Consider the following 17,823-nt stretch of genomic DNA (forward strand, 5'->3'; position numbering starts at 1 on the left):
TTTTATGGAGTGTGGGCTTGTGATGAATTGCCTATTGAGAAATGGCCTGAGCGACCGGCCATGTTTATTGTCAATACCCATCCTAAACACATGTCGGGTGAACATTGGATAGCTGTGACACTAGAAGATGAATGAGGAAGAAAAATCTCAACTTTTTTGGATTCCTACGGCTTTCCCCCCGGTTTTTCACACTTTCCCAAATCTATTAAAGAATTTTCGACCAAAAACGGATCAAAGATCTACTACAGCATCAAACAAGTGCAAGATAATCTTTCCACTACATGTGATCAACACTGTGTATTCTACCTATGCCAAAGAGCCCGTGGAGTTTCTTTTGAAGATGTTATGTCTCTTTATAATGATGATTTAAGAAGTAATGATACCGTTGTAGCTTGTTTTGTTAGAAAATATCAAAAGTGTTCAAATATGTCCTTTAAGACCGTGTAATCAAGGCGTATGCTCACGTCAAATGTTTCAAGAATGCCACAAATGTTAATTTGCTTAATTTTTCAAAAACTAAACTCTCCTTTGTCATTCCAAGTAGCGGTCCCCTTTGAGTCTTTTATCTTGTTTTTTCCTGTTACGTGCCGGAACATGTGTCAACATGTCATGCATAACATTATCTTCAACACACATTTGATCTTCAGCCGGTAAGATCGCAGGTACAGGCATTACAGGGGCTTGGCTCTCTCTAGGCGTGTCATCTTTTAAAGGTTCCGGTAGGGAAAGTGTTAAATGGTTGGCATCTCTCTCACCTTGTTTTACCAAGGCCAAATACCTTTGCAAGAGGTTTGTGTATTTTTGGACCTTATCATAGGGGTCCAATCCTTTTCGGTTCAAAATATCCTTCATGGCCGTATCCAAATCATTTTCAGCTGTTTGTCTGATATTTTCAGGACCCTGAATTTGTTTTTTAAGTCTATCCAACTCTTGTTGAGGCACCAAGTACATTTTATTTGCCATCACACTATGTGTTCAACCCCCACGGCTGGTGATGAAGGGCACAACTATAGTTAGCAACGGCAGAAGAAAACCCCCAGACTGTTGTAGGCTATGTCTTTTCTTTTGAAGACTGGCTCTTTTATTGGCAAAGAGTTTGATCGCGGTCTTTTGTCTCTTTCATTTTTTTAATTGGGTCAGGGTGAGTGGAATGCGCCCTTTGAGAAGATTCAAAGCAATCTCACATAGGGTTAATATGAGATCTGAAGAACAGTGACCCAAGATGGCCTTCCGTTCTTTAGCTGTAGCCCCAACTAGGCTTCTCAAGAGGGGCAGGTTTCTTTTTAAACGCAGAGACATAGCGGTTACTTTTTAGGAATGTACGCAGCCGGCCACTCCCACGGGAACAGGCCGGTTCGGAGCCTCCGGTGTTCTGGAGTATTTGCTTTTAAATCCACGATTAAATAAGAAAATGGTGCTTTGGTAGCGTCCTCATAGCTCTCCATAAAGTAGGATTTCCTTCCCGGATACATCTGCTGAGCTAGAGTGTTCATTTGTAGTTTGTCTCTAGGGTTTTTGAACAAAACCATGTAATTGGCGTTCAAACTAATGGTACGGCTGTTTTTACCTTGGTGAAACACATTCTGCACCAAGTAAAGCACGGACAGGTTTCTATGATAAGTATATTGGGTAAAAGCTCGTGCAATTTCAGGATGTTCGCTACCTGCAAATAGCATATCGTCCAAAACCAGCAGATTGTTTTTATGAGGAGGTAAAAGTTCATCATCAGACAGGGATTCAGGTATTCCTTCAACAAACTTGATTTTTATTTTCTTCAACAATTCATCATACAAAGGTTGATAACACAAATAACACCACACAATATTGTCAGGCTTCTGAGATAACACATGTTCAGAATTCTCTAAAATACGTTTTACCACTGTTGGAGGGGCCTGCGATTAAGGCCGAAAATGGTAGTTGCAACCGGGGGTCAAAACCTTCTACAGCAGCCATTATATCTTAAGCTTTAAGACACACTGGGGCTTGTAGCATAAGTCAGTAGCCAAAGGGCAATGTGGTCCCGTTAGGTAAAAGCAGTCTCTTGTCATAGACTACCCTGAATATTTTAGTAAGTGGGGCATTCCTGAGATGGAAGCCATTTTTATCCCAAACAATTTTTTTGTAGAAGCTCAAAATCTCCAAGTCACTATTCCGATCGTTTATGAACCCCTCGACCAAGCGTGTGATTGATTCCAAGTTTACACGCGGGGCATTTTCGTAGTTTTGAGTCACGCCTTTGGCTTTCAACACCACGTGATTGTCTTTAGTCCTAAAAGCATAGCTTTTGGGCCCACAGGAGGACCATTCTGTGATATGCTCATCATCTTTGAGTTCACTCGTTAAACCACCCAGATAGTTGCTAAGTGAGAGGCTCCAGTCACCCTGTTTGCTTACATAGACCACAGAGTCTGTGTCATGGTAAAGAACCCTCCTCTGAAGCTGCTCCATGAGGGCATACAGTTCAAGTCGGCCATAGGCCGTGGTAAATGCTGCAAGAAAAACATTTACATTACCCGGGGGTAGAACTCACTTCTTGTTATGTCTCCATTGCACCAGGGCAATGTCTTGACTCAAGAATGAAAAATGTGAAATTTCGTATTGGTCCGAAAAAAACTAATTTCAAAAATTCTTCGGGGTCTTTAATGATCGACGTTGTTAGCATATTGCATCTCTGCGAAAGCTTCCCCCAAAGCGAGTTTAAGTACAATTTCGACACATTTCGTTTGGTCTTGTTGACCTCTATTCTGTCAGGGTCAAGAAGTATGCCTTCTCTGTCGTGATAGTCTTGAATGTACTTGTCTTTGCTCTCTTGATCTGTGACCGATGTCGGATAGCCTGAAGCCATTTGCTTGCATCTCAAGAAGGTCTTGATGTACTCTTTAAAAAGACTGTCTGATTTCCTGGAAAAGTTCCACACTTCAAAGATTTTGGCCACAAGATACCCCATCTCTAGAGCCTTAGAGAATTCAACTGTGACCTATACACCTGTCAGGGCTCTTTCCTGATATGAGTGATCACAAGGCTTTTCCTGGTTGTTGTTTTCACTGCAGGTGCGACATAGGGGAAATAACAGATTTCCTTGAGGTCCCTTGTAAGGCAACACTGGTATAAACAAACCCCTAGGAGGGTAGACAGTTGCTTTGATCAGACCAAAATAGTTTTGGGGTAAGTCAAAGTCGCGGTGAATAATTTCAGGATGCCCCATAGGATAGCATGAGGAACTCATTACATGAGGATAAAGAGATGTAAAATCTACATATCCTATTGTCTCGTCTGGTTGCGCTACATACCGCAAGGTCAAAGCATTGGTATGGCCTCCATACAAGGCCTGTCGTGGTTCCAAGGGTTCTGGTGTGTCAAAGCTGGAAAGGAAAGCTCGAACATGAGGATCAGACTTTTTGAGTGCGGTCCACTCATGCTCCCACATAACATTCACTTTTAAACCGTAAGTAGCCTGTAAAGGTTCCAATTTGTCTTGAAACTCTTGGTACATTTCCCCAATAAGTCTTTTGGGTTAGGACACACATGGCCTGTGGCTCAAAGCAAGATTTACAACCGCGGAAGAAACAACCGTACTCAAACACGGACTCAACAACGTCAATCTGTGTGTATCCATCTACATGATAAGCCCCAATTCAAAGCATGTTGAATAAAAATGTCTTTATCTGGGTCAAGTACTCCAACCACTGAATGGAGCCACTAGAGTATGACTTGAATTGGCGTCGGTAGTTGTCAGGCGAGGGGATAGCTATAGATGCTGTAGGTAGAAAGTGTGTACGATAGGTTTTCATGCATGCCGATGCAATAGTTGTACAACTCCAGGGGTCAATGCCTGCATCTTTGATTACCTCTTCTCTGAATCTGAGGCATCCTTCATGAAGTATAACTACATCGTTGTCACAGTATGACTCCATCTCTTTGTGGATATCAAAAGTGCTGTGACATACTGTCTCGTACCATGTCATGAATCTCTCTCGCTCTTTGGGAGACATTTGATCACACGGGTCTCGGATAAGAGCCAATATAATGTAGATTCTCCTCAGATGTAAAAAAAAAATGGGGAAACCAACCTTTCACAGAGTTCTCAAAACCCAAGGTCTCAGGCATTTGAGCCAATCTCATGGGTAAGAAGCTTAAACTGTCAATGTATCTCTGGTTGAAAGCGGGGTCTACAAAACACAAGATTTTACTACCTTGAGCTATGACACTGGGTGCAACGCCTTGCTGTATCAGAGGGTTCAAAAGAAGGTATGAATCATATGCTCTAGAATTGTATGCTATAAACGTGAAGTTTCTGTACTGGGGTTTTCTGAAGTGTTTTAGAAAGAGGAGTGCACAATTGGGTCCCTCTGCTGACCACTTATCACCCTTGAAAGTCAAGGTAGATACAAAAATAGGCAAATGAACCCGATTGTTGATTAGTCTCAAAATCATAAAAACGTATTTCTCTGAATGTTCATCTTCAGCCAAGGGTTGAATATAACACTCGCGTGGCACTTCTTGAACCACTTCAGTCTCTGCTTTTCAAAGGCCCTTTACAGATTGGGCAATGTATGATTCCACACATATGAGGTTTAGGGCTGTCTATTTTAAGGTTGTAATTGCAATGGCATTTTGGACATTTCTTGTTAATGTCACAACTGCTTACAGATTTACAGGCCTTGGGGTGCCATGTTTCAATTTTGTGTTTTTCGTAACAGTAGGCCGAACGACATGTCCTGTGACAATCCTCACAGGGTGTCAGGTTTAAGGGCTGCATCGGATAATTTTAATCCAGACATACGGAACAGTTATAACGGCACGAGTGCGACAGGCTGGTCACACACAAGGTGCGCCTAAAAACGCACAGATGTTGGTAACAGCATAATAATGGTTGTTTTGCACATAAAAGTACAGAATCTGAGGATGAGGTTGTGGGTTGTTTTGGAATTTCAAGAGAGCTGCATTATAGCTCTACTGTGGTACAAAACCACAATCTTGATGTTCAGAAAGTTTTCAAATTTGACTATGTCAGAGAATGCCACAGCATCCTGTATGCCTAGACCGACAGCATTTTGAAGCTCTCTAGCCTTTTGTAACGCCTCTAGATCCGTACATCCAGGGTTGAGTAAATGTGCTAGGCCTATTGCAAAGCATAGCTTATTACCGGGATTGTGAACGTTTGAGGCATGCCCTTTTATTGTTCTATCGGCTATGATGGATAAATTTGATTGAACAAGTCGTTCCAGCAGGGCTATAAATTGTTCAAGATCTGCTTCACCATTGGGTAAAATAAGAGATATAGTGTTTTGAATGCTATCTCCACAAATTTCCAACTGTAAGACATCACAAGGTTCGCCATAATCTCTGGACCTGTCTAACAGTTCGTTCAGAGTATCCAAAATCATCACGTAAAAAAAACGCATAATCGAGATTTTGATTCAACCATGTGAAATTGAAAAATTGTCTAATCTCTGTATTGCTGAATTTATTTCTGTACACAACCCTGACACTTCTATCAAGACCATCTCCCTCCTGATTTATTAGACAATATTCCAATTCCTCAAAAACATCGTATTGCGTTTCAGACTCTTCGGCGTTAACGGCGGGGTCTGCGTGGGTTCCGGTGTAGAAGATCTTATGCTCTCGTTCATATGGTTAATTAAACAAAATAGGGCGGCCGGGATCCAGGATAATTGGTTTTCATCGGTCGTTCCGGACTCATTCCTATGTTTAATTATTTCGATCAGGTCTCTGGGAATCTGGGATAACAGCTTTTCGTCTATCGGAATTATGTCCGTTACCCCAGCCTCATTCATCCATTCAATTAAAGCTTGGAGATCGGGCGGTATTTGGGCCAACAGGCTTTCAACTGTCTCAATTATGTCTGTTGGCTCGTCCATTTGGGTAACTATTGATGTGTGTTCTTGTGGTATTCTGGAAAGATCCATGTTACATATAGGTTTTTTAGCGCCTGTATTTGCGTTTTTTAAACGGTGTGTTGCTTAACAAACGGGGCATTGTTCTACGCCAGAAGGATAGATCTGTCATGTCCTGACCAGTATAAGGGTTATTTGTTATTGTAGTTTGGTCAGGACGTGGCAGAGGGTATTTTGTTTATGTGGTTCAGGGTGGTGATTTATGTAGTAGGGTGTTTGATTTATTATTTCCGGGTTTTGGTCTATGTTCTATGTTTTGTATTTCTATGTTCTTTCTGGTTTGTTGTATTTCTATGTTTAGGTTGATGGGGGGTTGGACTCTCAATTGGAGGCAGGTGCTTTCTCGTTGCCTCTGATTGAGAGTCCTATATATGGGTAATTGTTTGGTTTGGTGTTGTGGGAGATTGTTTCTTGTTTTGCCTGTGTGAGCATGACAAGACTGTTTTGTTGTTAGTGAGTTCTTCGTTATTTTGGTGTTCTCTTTATTTAAAAATAAATACAAGATGAGCATCCACATTCCTGCTGCGTTTTGGTCCTCTATTCCCAACGACAACTGTTACAGAATCTCCCACCACAAAAGGACCAAGCAGTGGAGAAAGGAGCCAAGGGAATTCGGTCTGGACTATAGGAAGCAGCGCGCTCGGGAGGAGATGGCATCCTGGTCGCTGGAGGTGTTGGAGTCTAGGGTTGACTGGACATGGGAACAATTACTGGACCACTGTGACAACCTGCCTGGGAGGAAGGTAGAGCACGAGAGGCACCCCCAATAATTTTTTTTGGGGGGGCACATGGGTAGTTTGGCTGGGCCAAGGGTGAGCCCTAAGCCAGCTCCCCGTGTTTATATGGAGAAGAGTATGGAGTGGAGGGTGCCGTGTGTGCACACTTCAGCAAAAATCTCGCCCATACGCACGCACAGTCCGGTGCGAGTTACTCCAGCCCCTTGCAGATGCCGTGCTAGAGTGGGCATCCAGCCTGGTAGGAGGATTCCTGCGCAGCACGTCTGGTCGCCGGTACGCCTCCTAGGACCAGGCTACCCTACTCCCGCTCTACGCACGCCAACCATCAGGCCCCTCCACAGCCCAGTTCGCCCTGTACCAGCACTCCGCACGTACAGGGCTACTAATTCCATCCAGCCAGGACGGGTTGTGCAGGAGGTAAGATCAAGACCGCCTGTGCGCCTCCATGGCCCGGTGTTTCCAGTTCCTGTCTCTCGTGCTGACCCTGAAGTGCGAACCCCTAGTCTGGCACGTCCAGCACCACGCACCAGGCTTCCAGCGCGTCAGCCCAGTCTGGTACGTCCTGTTCCTGCTCCCCGCACTAGTCCTGAGGTGCGTGTCCCCAGACTGGCACATCCAGTACCAGTACCACGCATCAGGCTTCCAGTGCGTCAGCCCAGTCCGACTTGGTCTGTTCCCGCTCCCCGCACTAGCCCTGAGGTGCGTGTCCCCAGACTGGCACATCCAGTACCACGCATCAGGCTTCCAGTGCGTCAGCCCAGCCTCGAGAGTTCGTCAACAGTGTGCAGTCCAGAGTATCCGGCAACAGTGTGCAGTCCAGAGTATCCGGCAACAGTGTGCAGTCCAGAGTATCCGGCAACAGTGTGCAGTCCAGAGTATCCGGCAACAGTGTGCAGTCCAGAGTATCCGGCAACAGTGTGCAGTCCAGAGTATCCGGCAACAGTGTGCAGTCCAGAGTATCCGGCAACAGTGTGCAGTCCAGAGTATCCGGCAACAGTGTGCAGTCCAGAGTATCCGGCAACAGTGTGCAGTCCAGAGTATCCGGCAACAGTGTGCAGTCCAGAGTATCTGGCAACAGTGTGTAGTCCAGAGTATCCGGCAACAGTGTGCAGTCCAGAGTATCCGGCAACAGTGTGCAGTCCAGAGTATCCGGCAACAGTGTGCAGTCCAGAGTATCCGGCAACAGTGTGCAGTCCGGAACCGAGGGAGTCTGCCTGCGACCCGGAACCGAGGGAGTCTGCCTGCGACCCGGAACCGAGGGAGTCTGCCTGCGACCCGGAACTAAATATGATTAACTGTGTATCAAATGAGTCTGCCTACAGTGTGGAACGGAAGAGGTCTGCCTACGATCCGGAACGATGGGAGTCTGCCTACGGCCCGAAACTGAGCAAGTCTGTCTGCATTCTGGAGGACAGTAGGCCGGAGCCAGAACCACCTCCTGTATAGGTGGGTTGGGGAGGGGGGGGGGGGTGTAGCACAGGTGCCGTCGTTGATGGCAGCCACCCTCCCTTTAGTTTAGGGGGATTTGTTGTTGTTTTTTTATTTTTTTATTTATGAGGTGCATCCGGGGTCTGCACCTTTAGGGGGGGGGGGGGGGGGGGGGGTACTGTCACGTCCTGACCAGTATAAGGGTTATTTGTTATTGTAGTTTGGTCAGGACGTGGCAGAGGCTGTTTTGTTTATGTGGTTCGGGGTGGTGATTTATGAAGTAGGGTGTTTGATTTATTATTTCCGGGTTTTGGTCTATGTTCTATGTTTTGTATTTCTATGTTCTTTCTGGTTTGTTGTATTTCTATGTTTAGGTTGATGGGGGGTTGGACTCAATTGGAGGCAGGTGCTTTCTCGTTGCCTCTAATTGAGAGTCCTATATATGGGTAATTGTTTGGTTTGGTGTTGTGGGAGATTGTTTCTTGTTTTGCCTGTGTGAGCCTGACAAGACTGTTTTGTTGTTCGTGAGCTCTTCGTTTTTGGTGTTTTCTTTATTTAAAAATAAATACAAGATGAGCATCCACATTCCTGCTGCGTTTTGGTCCTCTATTCCCGACGACAACCGTTACAAGATCCTGACTGTATTGCCACTCGAGTAAATCCACCATTCATTTGTGGAGCAAGACATTTCTGGATTTTAGAGCCCTGGGAAAGGCAGTAATAAACCTAGCTTGTTCTATTTCAGGTTGGGTGTTTCTACATAAGAATAGGAGGAATCAAGAAGGTTGGCAGCATCACAGAGGAGCAAGTCGTCTACCTCGGGAATGTCATTTAAAACGGTGAAATCATCCGGTTTTATTGGGAATGTCCGGCGCGCCGAAACCCTCTGCGTGCTCTCGGGGTGTATGGTCTTCTGTGCCGTTACGCCGGGGAGGAGTCTGAAAGAAAATGAATATATACAAAAAATAGATTATTAAACATAAAAATATCTTAGGTAAAAAATGTCAAATACATTTCAGAAATAATACTATATATTAAATTACCTCTGCTTTTTTGACGCGGGCTGTTCTGACGAATCGCGGAAACCGTGGGTTCTAGACTTTTTTTCACCAGGCCTTCCTGATTCTGCCGGACATCTCTCGTTGGAGTCTGAAAAAGCATTATTTGTCATTGTTTTAACATATTCAATCATAAAAATGTATAAATTACAATAAAATATGTATTACTAATAACATATATAATGGCTTCATACCTTGTCCATGTAGCGCCGTTTCTTGAAGCAGTAACTTTTCGGGCCGGGGTGATTCTGCGCAATGCACTTGCGCACAAGTTGTGCGTTGCTTGTTTGGGTCTGAAATATGGAGCTTGGTTCCCGGGGGAGTTAGGGTAAAGCCGTTCGTACAGAATGGGAGAATAGCATCTATGTCATCGTTCAGAGTACATGAAGCATCCGTGATCCTTCTTTGGGGTCTGTCAGCTGTAAACACAAAAATAGCTTTTAATATAGGGTTCACACTTTTTGTTTTTAATGTATAAATATTCTTATGGATTTTATTATTGGACTTACGTCGACAATAGTGTGATGGGGACTGGCTGCACGCGTTTTGCTCCACTGAAACCCCCTCTAACGAAGGCTGTTCCCAATCATCTATTCCCGGAGCAGCTGTGTAAAGGACTGAGATCCTACAAACGTTAAACTAATATTAACAGGTATTTATACTATATACATATTTTTAAAATAAGAATACGTGCATTTGACATTATCAAAAAAATCGTTGTCCACCCGTTTTATAATATCGATATCAAATTTTTATATCCTTACAATTCCCTGAAAATACCTCTCCAAATCTAATATATTATTTTCACTAACTCACCTTGAGAAAGCTCCATTAGGATGGATTCACAGATTATCTTTTAGCTGTCCGGTGGTGATAACTCTTCGGGGCTGTTGGTCAGATGTCTGGAGTTGCGCTTTAGTCTGTCGTACAGAATGGCCAGTATCTGTTTCCCTAGCCTCGCTCCGAGGTCGTCTCTAACGAGAAATATTCTGTAATGAGCTTACGGAGCGGGGGTGCCGTTTTTTCGGGCGACATCCTGTATGCATAAAAGGGTCATATAAAGTACCCACGTATGTCTAGAGACCCCAAAACCACAGGCGGGTGTCTCGACATATTCTGTCTGCCGGTATTGCGTTTATGCTTCATAGCACCGCTTGGGGGTGTAAATGTATATCCCGGGGTGGGGGGACCGTTAGTATTTGCGCTGATTAGAAATAACATATGTTTTAAACCGTAGGAGGTTGTCTAGACAAGATATATTCTGCCTGGACTGTTTGACTTTTTAGCCCCCACATCCTTGGGGGTGAGATAAATACGCATTTGAAAGGCTTGTGTGGTAATAAAATCCAAAGTGCCCAAGCCCCATTGAAGAGACACACACACACAATCCTTAACAAACTCACACACACTTTTTCTGGTTTCAAAAACCACCCATGCAAAGACACACACCCCCACCCCCTATTTGTTTTGAAACACACACACCTACACTCCCGCACACGTCTTTCAGGAATCCTTTTGTCTCCGGGACAGGCTTGTGGATGGCTCGAAAATGCACAGCCCCTTCGTTAAAGGTGAGATACAGCTTTAAAACCATTTATTTAATTCATAATATTTAGTACAGACCTTTTTAAACATGCAATAATTACTTAAACATTTTTACTGCGCAATATTGAAACAGGCAAATGTTTTTTATGTATAAACAATGTTTGTACAGCAGGTCAGCCACCATTACCAGGCACATGTAATGTAGGAAAGACGTTGTTGTAGCAAAGACTATTCGTATAAAATAAGACATTGCATTTCTCCACGACAGATCGGGGCGAGATAGAAATGACCAGGGGCGGAAATCCCGGGGGGGACGGGGGGGACACGACCCCCCCATCCTATGAAAAATATGATTTGTCCCCCCCAATATATCACTGAAACATAACTATGTAATTTAAATAATATTAATAATACGCAATGAAAGCAATTGTGCTGATTATAGACACTTAATAGCGCGTTTTTAAGTTTCAAAAGATTGCGACCCCCCCACCCTTTGCCTCACAATGATTTGATCCACTGCCAGTTCCTTAGTTGGCAAGGTAACAGAGGGGTGGTATCCACTGTCTGAAAGGCACTCAATGAACGTAACTGACATGAGGTTAATCCAGTCAATCGCGCACACACACTAGCTGAATATGCAGAGCTAGCGGGCAAATATTAACTATTAAGCTAGCTAGTAATTATTCCATTTATGTGGCCTTGTCAAAGATGGAATCTTTGCTATCGTCAATTTATTCCAAGATCAGCATGCAGATGATGTAAGTTAGTGCTTCAAAATCCCTGTGATAAGGTTAGCGATAAACTGAAGTGCAAACTGAACAGAACTACACTCTCTTCTACCATTGTCTTAAATATATTTAATGGTCTCGTTGCAAAAGCTAAATTGTCGCAAGGGAACTTTTATTTATTTATTTTATTTCACCTTTATTTAACCCGGGTAGCAAAGATTATAGCAAACACCACTGAAACGGAATTGGTGCTCGCTAGCTTTGCAAATTCAGCTATTGTTGGAAGCCAGCCAATATGAAACAAACTATTAAAATTACAAAAGGTTGTAGCATATGTTGTGTAAATGGTGAACTCATTCAGCTGTCAACTCTTGTCATTTTAATCCGTTTCACATTTGCTAGCTACCTTTTAGATCGAAGCCCAAATAGAATGATAAAAGATAAGATGATAGAAGCCCATCTCCTACTGTAAATAACCTACACACTGTGTGTGTGTGTGTGTAGCCAGCCAGCCAGCCAGGTAGAAAAATGGCAGAAAAATAAAAGACGGACATCAGAGTATTTTTCAGTACACCAAAAGGCAAAGTAAGAACCCTAGTAGCCTAATATCTCAACGACTAGTTGATAAAATGTTCATAAGAAAGAAATTAAATTCTAATGGAAATGTTTCACAATGATGTCATTAGGCAGAGCAGGCAACAGATGGCACACAGACAGCAGAGTTGGGGACAGATATGCAGGGACAGACTGGCAAAGACAGGAAGTCTCAGGTAAGTTTGTTGAGTCTTTGTTTGGCAACATTATGAAAGGTTCTAAATTTTTTTGACTTGTAAAATAGGAACATAATTGGAAAATGCCATGGATACCCCCACTCTCAACTTAAACTGGTGACTGAACTAAGATTTGTTAAAGGCAATGGTATTGCTGTTGTGATTAGTTGTGTAGTTTTGGGTGCCGGTAGTTAGGAGTATGGCAAACACCTTATTTCTTTGGTTCCTCAATATACATTTACCATATTACAATGTAGGCTATGTGTTACAGCACTACTTTTGGTGTCCCCCTCAGGAATTGCTCTTGAGATAATTTCATGTAATTGTCCCCTCCAAAGTTGATATCAGATTTTCACCCCTGGAAATGACAGATTCCCGTTCGTAAAGGGGTAGCATAAATACCCTTTATTTAATTGTAAATCTTTAGTACAGAACTTTTAAAAAACATTTTTACTGTTCCTTTCTTACAGATAAAGGCCCCCAGGTTATAGGGTTGTCACTGACCCCACCCACTGTCTGTTTCCAATTCTACTGCGTCAAGACTACGTAAGTTTTCACTCCATGGATAGATCAAACGTCTTGCATGTAGACTCTGTGTATGTCTTAAGGATAGAAGCGGCCAGCGACGTAATTGTTAACGATTTTGGAAAAGACTGTCCAGCTTATTCATCAGGGTTATTCATATAGGGTAATCAATCCATTTAAAACTAAACACAGGCATAAAATTTGACATCCTTGCAGGCTTTGGAAAATACATATGAACTGACAGACTTCGTCGCATTTGTACTATCAAATTGTTCACATGCTAAAATTGTCACTTTGGAGTCGCGGCTATAAGCCATTGAAGAGATCCTTATGGCTTTCAAATCATTGCGCCCTCACACATGCTCTTCAAATGCATAGCCTGGCACGTTTGTACCACTCAGGGCCTGTTCAATTTGACAGAGTGCTAGCTGTATCTTAAGCCATTCTCTCATACACAGTGCAGGAGAAAACTCCCGGGTTTTAGCTTGATAAAGGGGGATGGGGCCACTGTCTGTGAAAATCTTCACAGTTGAATCCTCAGGTTTGAATATGTAAGTCATATGGCCATCACTGGTATCCAAAAAACGCTTTAAAACATTCTGGGGCCTCACCCAAAAGATCCTCAATGCTTTTATCATTGGGTTCGCGACGAGGCGCATAGTACCCCGAGAATTGGCCTAGGAGACATAATTTTCTGTTTAATGTTCAGGGTTTTATTTTTTAAATCTTGTTTAGTGTTCTGGGGTCGCATGTGTTGTTCTGGGTCTTATTTATAAGTCGTCTGCCTCCAACACAATCCCCCCCGGACATTCCTACTTTATAGACAACAACCCTAAGAGCAATAAAATAGGTGGGGTGTGGGGCCATCCTCTTTGAAATGTTCAAACACAACCCCCCCAGTTCAACGAGGTCCCTACAAATTAGTCATCATGACCACTTCAAAGGAATAGATGCAATATAGATATAAAATAACACACACTCTAACACGTGACAGAACAGGATGCAACTATATGGCCCTAACCACGTGACACCTTCCTGCCAGGATGTCCTGACCGGATGCCCTTATTTGGGCATGTACGCGCCATCCGGACATAGGGTCATAAATCACGATTTTGACTGATGCAGTCTACTTTATTCTCTCTGTGGACCATTTCAGATTGTCAGTGATGTGTACCACGAGACACTTGAAGCTTTCCATCTTCTCCACTGCGGTCCCGTCGATGTGGATAGGGGCGTGCTCCCTCTGCTGTTTTCTGAAGTCCACAATCAGCTCCTTCATTTTGTTGATGTTGAGGGAGAGGTTATTTACCTGGCACCACTCCACCAGGGCCTTCACCTCCTCCCTGTAGGCTGTATCGTCATTGTTGGTAATCAGGCCTTCAACTGTTGTGTCGTCTGCAAACTTGATGATTGAGTTGGAGGCATGCGTGGCCACGCAGTCATGGGTGACCAGGGAGTACAGGAGGGGGCTGAACACGCACCCTTCACCACCTGTGGGCGGCCAGTCAGGAAGTCCAGGACCCAGGTGCACAGGGCGGGGTTCAGACCCAGGGCTCCAAACTTAATGATGAGCTTGGAGGGTACTATGGTGTTTAAGGCTGAGCTATAGTCAATGAACAGCATTCTGATGTAGGTATTGCTCTTGTCCAGATGGGATATGGCAGTATGCAGTGCAATGGCGATTGCATCGTCTGTGGATCTATTCTGTTGGTAAGCAAATTGAAGTGGGTCTTGGGTGTCAGGTAAGGTGGAGGTGATATGATCCTTAACTAGCCTCTCAAAGCACTTCATGATGACAGAAGTGAGTGCTACGGGGTGATAGTAATTTAGTTCAGTTACTTTTGCTTTCTTGGTTACAACAGTGGACACCTTGAAGCAAGTAGGGACAGGGGACTGGGATGGGGAGATTTAATATGTCCGTAAACACTCCAGCCAGCTGGTCTGCGCATGCTCTGAGGACGCGGCTAGGGATGCCGTCTTGGCCGGGAGCCTTGCAAGGGTTAAGATGCTTAAATGTCTTTCTCAATTTGGCCACGGAGAACCAGAGCCCACAGTCCTTGGGAGCGGGCCACGTCGGTGGCACTGTGTTTTGGTTTGTTTGGGAGCAAGACGTCGGTGTCCGTGACGTGGCTGGTTTTCCCTTTGTAATCCATGATTTTCTGTAGACCCTGCCACATGTCTTGTGTCTGAGCCATTGAATTGCGACTCCACTTTGTCTCTGTACTGACGTTTTGCCTGTTTGATTGCCTTAAGGAGGGAATAACTACACTGTTTTATATTCAACCATATTCCCAGTCACCTTGCCATGGTTAAATGCGGTGGTTCGCGCTTTCAGTCTGGCGCGAATGCTGCCATCTATCCATGGTTTCTGGTTTGGGTAGGTTTTAATAGTCACCGTGGGAACAACATCCCCTATACACTTCCTGATTAACTCAGTCACCATGTCCGTGTAAACGTCAATTGTATTCTCTGAGGCTGCCCGGAACATATCCCAGTCCGTGTGATCAAAACTCCATCTACTGCAATTTCAGAACACTCTCGTATGAGTGTGCCAGGGCGCAGAATTACTGAAGAATTTATGAATGCGCAACCGGTGTCAGTAAACGTCGGCCAAAAAAGTTATTAAATTATTGCCAGCAGCACAGTTAGTCACTAACAATCTAGATGTCATGAAAGCAGCCTAACTAGCTCTGCTAGGTTTGTCACACAAAGGGTTCCAAGAGTTGAAGTGTGAATATTGTTGAGGAACAATATGACTTTGTGTTTGCTGTTAATGAGAATGACAAGTGTGATAGACTTAACTTGTGTGGGGGAGTTGAAATTAGAATGTTGATTGACTTGTGCAACTAGCAATGTGATAGATGAGAATACATGGGAAAGACTGAAGTCCGATAACCTAAGTGTCACTCATATGTCCCTATGACAGAGAGAACTGTATTCTTATTGTTGTAGTGACCCACTATCAGTCAATGGTGCATTAAAATGTAAAATCACAAACAGCAATAGAACTGATCAAGCAGAGTTCATTGTAATTAAAGGAAATGGAGAACGACTCCTGGGCAAAGAGACAGACATGAAACTGGGAGTTCTGAGAATAGGTACTGATGTCGCAACAGTGAAATGTTTTACTTTTTTATTTCACACCAAGCACTCACTACAACAGCAGTACCCACAAGTGTTCCAGGGAGTGGGAAATCTTAAAATTAAAGGGATCAGTCAGCACATTGACCCAAACGTGAAACCAGTAGTGGCCCAGCCGCTCAGGCGCCTACCATTCAACCTCAGGCAGAAGGTAGACCAAAATGTAGAGAAACTTTTGGACATGGAACTTGTTAATGGCCCAAACCCCATGGGTAAACCCAATGGTGTGGTCATTATTGTACCAAACGCAAATGATGAGATGAGAAGAACGTGCTTAGACATGAGACAAGCAAACCAGGCTATTGTTAGGGAATGCTATCCTAACCCAACAGTAGATGAGTCCAAAGGCATCAGACCGACAGCAGAGGGAGTGCGAGCTGTGATGGAGGCCAGGCAGCCAGAGAACGCCTCAGAGGTGAGAAGCTGCCTGCTGAGAGTGACCGCACAGCCGGAAAAAACACTCACACAGATCAGATCAGTATGTGAGGTTTTTAGCAGTGAGCACTACACCCTAAGCACTGACTACCAGAGAGATAGAGGAAGCCTCAGCCAAAGACCCCGAACTGAGAGAGGTATATAATGCTGTTACAAGTGGACATTTTGAGAACTGTAAAGCTTATTCCCCAATAGCGAGTGAATGTGTAGTTGTATACCTAGTTCTCGGCGGAACACGTATCACACATCATATATACCACAAACAGAGGTGCCTTATTGCTATTATAAACTGGTTACCAACATAATTAGAGCAGTAAAAATGTTTCGTCATACCCAGGGTATGAGATACCATGGCTGTCAGCCAATCAGCATTCAGGGCTCGAACCACCCAGTTTATAAGCAATAAGGCCCAAGGGAGTGTGGTGTACAGTATATGGCCAACATACCACTGCTAAGGGCTGTTCTTTTGCATGACGCAATGCAGATTGCCTGGATACAGCCCTTAGCCGTGGTATATTGACCATATTCTATTAACCCCCAAGGTGCCTTATTGCTATTTAAAACTGTTTACCAATGTAATTAGAGCACTAAAAATACATGTTTTGTCATACCCCTGGTATTTGGTCTGATCATCATTCAGGGCTCGAACGACCCAGTTTATAATAATATATGAGCCTGGTGAAATTCACAAAGTATTTTAATAACTGTTACACGAGCACAGTACTCCAAAGTGGCTGTGGCAAGAAAAGGTGAATAAGTTCACAATGCCATTCAAAGCTACACTACACAAGGTTGTAAGCAAAAGTCTCTAATGGAGCACGCTACACAAGGAACAAGACATGTGGGAAAAGTACAGAATCAATGACACAAGTGAAACACACTGAGCAGGACAACACTGGGGGCTGAGAACCGTACAGGCTTTGAAACACAACCCATTGTTACTCAGGCTCCTGACCAGGGCATCACAGTGCCACTTGACACTCAAAAGTCGGACCTCACAGGGTTAAGAGCACCACTGAAAATGTCTGACTGTGGTGAGGTAAAAGGGAACAAGTGATGTACTGGTGAAGTGTAAAAATGGCGTGTTTACTCTAAAAGAAAGTGTTTACTCTCAAAGAAAATACATGTTTGTAAATTGTCTGAAAATAAATGTATTGTAACTGTGTTACTGTAATGTTATTATTGTGTTGTAGATGTGAGGAGATACTAGATTGGTAGATCTTGTGATTCCAAAAATACTCTATATTCAGCTATTCATAAAATCACATTGTCTATAAAGCTAATCTGTGTATCCAATGGATTTGATCGAAATCATAAGGAGGCATCAGGCATGTGTCTGTGGTTAACCAAGATCACATGCTTTAAGATTGGTTGCATCATGCACATAATGTTTTAAATTCAATGTCTGGAGCATGGGCCTTTGCAGTGGAAATAGATATCTAAGAGGCTCAGTGTCAAATGGGGTAAATGCAGAGGAGTTGTCTAAAGCTCACAGAGCAGCGAGCATGTAGATTTTCAGCTATTTATCACTGACTCAC

The 17,823-nt window shown here is 43.6% G+C and overlaps 1 long non-coding RNA gene across 1 annotated transcript; it reads right to left on the reverse strand.

The window, feature by feature from the left end:
* Positions 1-1,744: 1,744 nt before the first annotated feature.
* On the reverse strand, positions 1,745-9,805 carry LOC106567462 (uncharacterized). Its single transcript, XR_006758082.2, has 4 exons — positions 9,651-9,805; positions 9,336-9,560; positions 9,127-9,232; positions 1,745-9,021 (listed from the first exon to the last, which is right to left on the reverse strand). It is a non-coding gene; the product is annotated as an uncharacterized LOC106567462 (long non-coding RNA).
* Between the last annotated feature and the right edge of the window lie 8,018 nt (positions 9,806-17,823).

This window comes from Salmo salar, chromosome 01 (assembly GCF_965601325.2).
Source record: "Salmo salar chromosome 01, fSalSal1, whole genome shotgun sequence".
NCBI lineage: Eukaryota > Metazoa > Chordata > Actinopteri > Salmoniformes > Salmonidae > Salmo > Salmo salar.